We start from the raw sequence: 9,170 nt of genomic DNA, 5'->3' as shown, positions 1-9,170 counted from the left end.
TAACTTCTTGCACTCCATTCAAGCTCGGTAATTGCTGCTGCAGAATGGGGTAGTCCCCTTGTTCATACCTAGCCATTGCTTCCTGCAGGCCAGTGCAGGAGAACACTGAGTCATTGTGCCTGGACCAGCTCCTGGTGAGACCAGAGAAGCACCAGGGTTGATGCAAAGGAGATGTAGGACTGCTGTTTTGTGGAGCAGCCAGCCAGCCAGCCAGCCAGTCAGATGGCATCCCCAAGACCAGGCTTAGCCTCAAGCACAGTGCCATATGATCTCATCTCCTTTCTAATACTTTGAAGACTTGGGAGATTTGACCCTTCTTCTATTCCAGGCTTGCTCTGAGCTAATTCTTTAATCTTTTTCTCTCCATGGAGGCATTTAACCTTTCCCTGCATTAAATGGGGGTTCACAAGTATTTAAATTGATTCTAAAGCATATTGGTTTATACTTTAATTTGCACTGACCTCTAATTAGATATAATGATATTATTTGAGGTTTCATCTTTGCCTACTAATTGCCAACAGCCTTGCTTGTCCATTGTGCCATTCATTCTGTGATCATGCCAAAGGAAGCAGCTCCTTTCCCCTGGCTGAATAAGCTGTATCGCAAAACGTTCATGTAACAACTTGACAAGGAATTGTTCAAGTTCTCACCTGAGCCGGTGTGTGTAAAAAACCCCAAAAGTTTCACAAGTCAATGCAAAGCTTGTGACCCATAAGTGGCAAATCCTACAGCCTAATTTCTGTCCTATGATCCTAAATGGGACTAAAGTTTGGATATGTATTTACATAGAGAATAAACTGTTTTTCTACATGCGCTAAGCTGCGTAATTAAAAGGAAATGGCATTGCCTGAAATAACTTGGGGGAGAGACAGCTGACAAGACTTTGAAGTGGTTTGTTTATATTCATACATGGTCTCACGTAATACCTTCTCTTAGCCCTGAAGAAAAGGCTGTCATGTGATGATAACCTTCTTGGGTTCATCCTGATCCACTAGCCTTAACAGGATATCTGTAAAGATGGGAGGGGTGGAACACTGCAGAGAGACAAGAAATATAAATTTATTCATAGTACTGCCCTAATTCCTGTAGCACTAATTGCTACCTGTTGCTCTGTGTGAAATTATAATGTCTCAAACATGAGTAATGACAGATTGTTCTGCTCAGGGATTCTTTTCTTTTCTTTTCTTTTCTTTTCTTTTCTTTTCTTTTCTTTTCTTTTCTTTTCTTTTCTTTTCTTTTCTTTTCTTTTCTTTTCTTTTCTTTTCTTTTCTTTTCTTTTCTTTTCTTTTCTTTTCTTTCACTGAGCAGTGGATGTTAATATGGCAGAGCAGAAAAGTGCAACTAATCAGGAAAATATGTAGGAGAGCCCTTTGCACCTTGGAATTCTCTGGTGTATTTTAACCGGCAATGATTGTACTGTAGTCACAAAACACACAGCAAAAGGTATTGTGTGCACTACTCACGTGCTCCCCAGACAAGTAAGAAGTTCTCTAGATCTTTCCTCATGTCATGTAATAAATGGTAGCAGAAACAAAAGGACAATATTTTGGAAGTCTGAACTTAATAGAAGTGGCATTTTCCACCACAGTAAATTTTTTTTCAATAATAAATGGTATCAGAATTCTAAGTTTGGCTTTAAATAGTTTTACCAGATAAATGAAAACATGGGAGAGAGAAAGGGGGGGGTGTGTGTGTGTATCAGTAATTTTCTGCTACCTGTAATACATAGCTACAGTTCAGTTTTATCTGTTTCTGGTCATAGCTGGAAAGGGAAGACAAACATAGCAGAGTGAGAGGCTGCCAGGAGGTGTCATGAATACCTGCCTTGCTCTCCAGTTAATTGCCTTTTCAGGGTGTGAGCGCCCGGGTACAGAGAAGGGCTCTTGTGATATTTATGTGATTATTTTCATCCCTTTGGTCTGGGTGACAGTTCTCTTCCCACGGCACTTTCAAGTCCTGTTCCCATTCACTGATTTTCTAAGTAGTCTGGGACAAGTTGTTTGGAGCTGGATTTTTAAGGGGTTAGCACATGTTTACACAATTCTTACAGTAGGGGTGGAAGGCACTGGAATATGGTTATCACTTTCTTTGTGGTCTAGTCTTCCCATCTTGGTTTGGACTAGTAAACTGTCAAAGGTTACCTTCAAAGGTAAGCTTCCAACACAACAATTATATGATTTTATGATATGTAAACTTGTCTATCTCCATTTTCCCCCATCCCTACCCTTCCTTATCTTGTGCATTAAACAATCAGTTTGTTGTTATGAGGCTCTGCTTTTTATGTATTCGTATAAAGCTTTGCATAGGGATGCTATTTATTATAGTTCTACCAGCATGTCAGTGAAAAAGTAAAAGAAAACCCTGATTTGGGCCACAACAGAATATAAACAGAAGCTCTGAGGCATAGAATTGGATTTTTTTTTAACATTTCAGTTCAATAAAAAGTGTTACAATCACACAACTTGTCACAATAACAGCTAGGTAAAGTTCTATGGCCTTGATTCCTCACAGGAAGAGGGAAGATGATTGCTTTTCTTGGGTTTTTTGCTTTGAAATCTATGAATAAATAAAATTTAGCAATTCTGAAACTATCAACTGTAGGACTTTCCAGGTTTTTATGCTTGTGGTGCCAAAAACTGTGTCTTGGCACAAATAGGTCTGGGAGGCTGAAAAACCTAAGTGTTTCCTAGGTGGCAAATCAAGTCTCTCCTAATATGGAGAAAGTGGAGCAAAAGCTCACTCTGTTTCCCTGTAGGCAAAAAGTTCACTTGTGGATTACAGGTTAAGCCTCGAGTTTTTTTAAATGCTAATCTCTAAAGAACTTTAAAATGAAATTACTTGTGTGGATGCTAGTGATTCAGCATACTGAATGATGATGATAGACATTGACCTACCATTGTAATATATTGCTAAAATCAGCAATTTGAGATTAATTTGTACTGTAAAATAAAATTATCTGAACCAGTTTTCACAACAGAGCAAATTTGCTTAGTGCCATTTATCAAGACTGCTGGGGCATAACATCATTTCTTCTTGGTGTGAAGTTGAGTGAAATCTCCTGAGGTTCTAAAGACTAGAACTTGCACCATGTTAGACAAATATTTTCTTATGTTCTTTTTGATGACCACCTCTGTGATACTATTCACTTCTGGTGGATGTGACATAGCTGTACAACAGCTAACAGAAAAACACCACATCATAGAAGGTATTTAGATCATAATAATGCAAGTTGTGAGCAAAGTTTTACATATTTCTATTTTTTACCGAAGAAGGAACCTATACAAATATAACCTTGGGCTGTGGTCTGTCAGGAGCTGACCTCAACTAACTTAGTGCTGGTCAATCTTTGGATCATGCACCTCCAAGAGCATCTGCCAAATTAAAGTTTAGATGAAGTTTTGGAAGCAGAATATATTTGAGTATCGATTCACATACTTCGTGCTTTTCTTTCCCTTTTTGTACTAGACAACACTTTGTTGGAGAATCTTATGTTCTGCAAATATCTGCTTGTCATCAGCAGTGAACTGAAATATAGATGAATAATTTCCATTAAAGGGATGCTGAAAAACACGTTCAATAAATTGCACAATCAGGATTACATGTGTCTGTAGGATAGAGATAAAACAAATAACAGGAGTCTCCTGTCTCATTACAGCCAAGGAAAAATGCCGTAAGCAAAGTTACTTGGTGTCATGCATCAAGGTGCACATCAAGGTGTGTGCTTGATTTGCTATTTGTAAGCTAAATGTTAAGAGGATGTTTATGGTATTTAGGACATCACGACACTTGTACACTTTAATCAAGGAACCCCTGATAGTGATGGCAAGGATATATGTGCAATGGTAAGAGTGAGCTGATTGACCTAAACTGCACTGTAAACGTATTGTATATGTTGATCTCTATAGTAAAAAAAAAAAAAAAAAAAAAAAAATCCAACCCAAAATAACAGATTTGGTTAGGAAAAACTAAACTGTGGAATTTTGCATATATGGTTCTGCAGGATTTCACATAACAAAACACATATTTTGAACCTTATTATCTTGAAGTGTAGGAGCTAGTTAAAGGTGTAAAACTCAAGCCTTGCTGCCAAGGAGGTGAGATGGGTAAGGGAATGCTTTGATCATCAAAGTCAGTGACCTTTTGGAATGGCTGTGAATTCTTCCTCCCACGTTGTGGTACAAATGGAGCAAGGACAATAAACTTATGAAGGTGAGACCAGGAAAAGTTCTTCTTTAGGGCTGGCATTTGGAAGGTGTTGCTGAATAGGCTGAATTCTCTGAGCTAACACATGGCAGGTGCCTCCAGGTTCCTAATTAGGGAAATCAAAGCATTAGAAAGCTGTTGTAAGTGAGGTCTGTGTTTTAAGTTTATTTCACTTGTAACCTTGTATTTGATACATTTCTGTCTAAAGAAAAGACTGCTCTGCTCTTACTGATCAGACTGAAACAGGCCAGCTAGAAAAACTCGAGCTTCCCAGAGGCATTGATCCCAAAAGAAATGGCCTGTGCAGGTACCTGTAGGGACTTTTGCCCTGGGCTGTTTAGTGATATTTGAGATGGATGTCTGTTCGTTTCAGTCTGCTGTAGCCATTGTATGGGACACTGTTGGTAGTTTCCTCCAGCAGGGAGAGATTACCCTCCCCTCCTGCAAGACAGGCTGTCAGAGAAAACCTCAGCTCTATACATCACATGAAAATTTCATTTCCAAGTAGTAATTGTGAAATTAATGTGGTTTTGCATGATGTTTAAACATCAGAGTGGTCTCACATCACTTTTCTGTAATTTCTGTAGTCTGACAATAGTCTAAAGAGCATTTTCACTTTGTATACCAGATGATTATTCTTTCTAGTGAGTGGAGCATCATGTGCCTACAGAGGTGGGTTTAGATGATTGATGACACCCAGGGTTTTTTTTTTTTTGTGTAGGAAGCCAGTGAGACCATGGAACTTCAGCTTTTTCAAAGACTTAGTATTATAAAATATTGAACTTGCTTAGTCTGTATAAAATTGGAAGGTGAACATGCTCGGTGTCTGAGAGGAGTGAGGTAAAACAAAGTATTGACACTAGGATTGTCACAAAGCTTAAGATTTGCCAGTTCTTTCACCAGTTTTATTGGTGAAAATTAATTTTCTGCTTTTAAAAGTTCTTGGAAGAGTGCAAGAGTGATTGGAGTTGTGGATTTGTTTTGGTTTAGGGTTTGGGTTTTGTTTTTGGGGTTTTTTTTGGAAGGGGGGGAAGGGGACAGGGAGAGACCAAGGGAGAAGCTGGACATAACATACAGAAATGCTGTGATTCTATCTAAGTTACTGATCTACAGCCCTTCACTTCTGTTGGAAAGGCAATAACTTCAACTGTGATGAAAAATAGTAAAGCTTTCTGAAAAAGAAACATTGAAATAAAAGTCTGGGCAAATATTTTGAATTGATGGAGTATAATCAACAGTATTTCTGAATCATTTTCCTGGAGATTTTCTGCAGGAGTGTCTTAGAGGCAATCTTTGGGAATTTGATAAGTTTTCTTTCAGTCCAACTTTCTAAGCAATTTGTGACTGCATCTCTTAGGCCATTGTTTTTATTTCAGGATGTCAGCCAGAATTTTTGGGACCAAAAATAAATTTTCTGCAACTAAATTGACTAATTCTGGTATGTAAAAAGATGAAATTTATGATAATTTAGGGGTTAGTTTGTTGGGGTTTTTTTTCCCTTTGACATGTGACTGGAGTGGAGAGTCTTCTCTATTATAGAGCTTGAGCCACTGACATCCTTACTTTCTATCCTATGCTCATTTCCTCAAAATCTCTAACACAGTGTCATAGCCAGTGAACCTGTGTGGAGGTATGTGGATACAAAAATGCTGCTAGCAAGGATTTTCTTGCTATTTTCTAAGCCCGTGAGAGACTTTTCTCTCTCACAGAAGAGGTAGCAGAGTTCTGTAAACAACCGAACCACCTTCAACCTTGAAAAGTCTTGTTTATGGTATAGTAGAAAAATATTTTGACAATGGATGTTTTAGGATTTTAGCCAATCACCCCCAAGGGGTGGCTGATCCTTGTCCAATTAGACTGTGAAGAAAAAAGTCTATAAAAGAGTTTGTAAAACAATTAATTAGATCAGTCTTGCTGCACAATTCCTGCCTGCTGGATCTTCTCTTCTCCTCCCTATGGCTGCAGGACATGGTGATATACCCTAGGGCTTAGGGCATGGTAATAGAGGTAGGGAAGGAAATAAGAAAGAAGGAAGCAACAGCTTTATGCTTTCTTTCTCTTTGTACCACTGCCATACTAAATGCAAAGAAGAAATAGGATTAAGTTATTATTAACATTAAGATTTCTTCATGGCAAATGGTATGGAAAGATGTTTTAGAGCTGTGTGAGACAGATTTCTTGCATCATTAGGCACCCATTGATGTATAGTGCCAGGTCATACTATTTCTGAACCATTACAGCGCTCTCAGCTGCTTCATCAAATTTTGCCCTCAGTGATGTTGGCTCAGAAGGAAGAGCAGGAACCAGTGAGAAGCTAGGGTGTCGGTAGCAGCCTGACGGGCAGGGATGTTAGGAAAAGCAACTTGGGGCTCTGTGGTTGCTTTTGGGGGGAATAGAGACAATGTGAGATAAAAGTCAGCACAGGAATGCCTGGGCTCACTTGGGGAACTTCTCCAATTTGTTGTACAAGCATTTCGCTGATCGATTTTGGAGATCAGCCAGCTGTCTGGTGAGAACATCAGGAATGGCTTCTATGTCTGAGTTGTTCAGGGAGCCAGGACAAGAGAATACACAGCCTTAAGATGCTTCCAGTAGGTAATACTATGAATCACAATATAATAGTGTGGTTTTCCTGGATGGGAAAACTGGCTTTCCACTGAATGCTGCATCTAGGCTGATGGTGTACATCACCAGAAGGACAACTGCTGCTGAAAAGACAGTTGGATACTGTGGTGCAGTGGAGAGAATGAAGGTGGTTAAAGAATATAGGGACTGGAGGAAGAAGAGACCTGGAAAAGTTCTCTCTTACACTTCTTGCTTTCAATTCTGAAAAAAGAAAATTGTTGAAGAATGATTGTAACTGCTGTATATAAGTGGATGAGATTGAACATGTTATTCTGCTTATTGTACCAAACATTAACAGCCAAAATTATAGATGCCCTCCTCTAAACACGTAGGAATAGACAGATCAATGAATGAGCCTGCAAAGCAGCTTGATTTAAAAACTAAATTTAGACACATAAGGGCATGCAATTTATTGGGAACTTGTTGCCTCAAATCTTCTCAGACTTGATTGCTCCTTTAGAAGAAGATCCACAGTGATAATGTACACAGTATTTAATTTTTTTTTTTTTTTAAGGTATAATCACTGCCATTTTGGTTCTAAGACTACCAAAAATACTGAAATTAGCAGACTTCATTTTCATAGGTAGAACTTTTTCCTTTTTCCTCTGAAATGTGCAGTCTTCCGTAATTGGAGTTGGACTATTAAATGGAACCTGATATTGAATGGCAGTTTATCTTCCTCTGACTTAATTTTTGTTGCTGGATCTTTACCATTTTAGAGTCTATCTGGCAGTCATATTACTTCAGTGAAAGAATTCAGTTAAAAGTACTATTGAAAAGTAGTAGTTAAGAGTACAGTTCAGAGGTTCAAATGTCCTTCATTAGTAGAGAAACTATCCATTTAAACATGTATCCCATTTGATAGAAATAATGGGCCTTTCCTTGTCAAGAGCATGTGTGATTGTTATGTAAAGGGAGAGTTTGCAGTATAATAAGAGGTGCTGTTTTTGGCTTTTAGAGAACAAAATGCATTTTTATGAACTCTCCTCCCTTCTTCCCTTCAAAATTACATTGTCAAAAATAACTTTATAATATTGGCAGGTGTAGCTTAAAGGACAGCTCAGGCTATTATTAACAACACAGGCACAAATGCTTTAAAGGCAATGATGTCTCACTTCTGGAGGAATGATCCAACCAAACTTTGGGAACTGTAGTTGCCATAAAAAGCAACAAAGGAAAAGTTCACTTTCTGCAGTATATTTTGGATGTTGTCTCTGTGATTAAGACTCCCTTTCTGATGCTCCTTTTACCATGTTCCTAAAGTGTCAAGGATTATTGAACGAGTCCTTCAGTCAAAACAGGTCAATACACAAAAATAGGTAACAGTCTTTCCTTGTGGATATTATTGCAATCTATCAAACGTACTATTTGTGCTGGTACATGTTCCCTGTGTCTGTTATGTGGTCAGTCAAGTAGAGCAAAATGTAATTTGTGGATGCACTGAAGAACGGTTATGCTTGCAGTTATTAACTCTCTGAACTAACCTCTAATTACAACTGGAGGAATCCTTGCCAAATGGCTTTACTTTCTTCTACTATATTTAATCTAATTATTTTCCCAAACAGGTAGTTGCCTCTTTTATTAATTTTTTTCCATGTTGATCTGATCATTTGTCATCCATTTTCCATTGTTTCTGCTGTCTCAGTATTGATGTCCCTTTATACTTCCCAGGAGAAATGGAACAAGTGATTGTCATGTTTCCCCCCTCTTCACCATGGCATTCTTGTCCTACGAAACTGGGGTACCTTTTTTGCTAGTTTAAACATTTTGAAAGCTTGCCTGAGGTAGTTTAAACCTTCCAAAACATATTCTCCATGTGTGTTAACTGTGTTAATTCATTTTTTGGTTGGTATGTTGTTGGGAGTTTTTGTCCCCCCTCCAAGTTAACCAACACCAAACCAAAAAGTCCACCTGACAGTACAGGTTTTCTGACATGTTTTTCCTTTGTGTTGAGGCAGAATTCTGTCGTGCTTATGGAAAGATAGACCTTGCCTTATCTCATCAAAGCCACAGCACACTGTAGTGTCCCCCTGTATCCTTCTCTGGGCACTCACCTCAATTTGCTGAAAGCACAACACCAGAAGCCTAAAGGCACCTTTCATATGCCTGGATATCAGGTTCAATTTCCTTCAAGGTTCTCATTGCGTATTTTGCTCATGAATCTTTAATCTACACCTGTCCAAAATAAAATGTTGCTATCCAGGCAGCACACTGACAGGCAATTTAGTTCCACAGCTGGATGTTCAAGACTGGATCCCGACATAGTGTCAGCCACATCACTTTGTCATATCATTCTTGGCCTGAAATAACAGAAAAATCATCCTACATATTTGCAACAAATC

Source organism: Coloeus monedula, assembly GCF_965178545.1.
Source record: "Coloeus monedula genome assembly, chromosome: 1".
NCBI lineage: Eukaryota > Metazoa > Chordata > Aves > Passeriformes > Corvidae > Coloeus > Coloeus monedula.
This window is presented reverse-complemented; position numbering follows the sequence as displayed.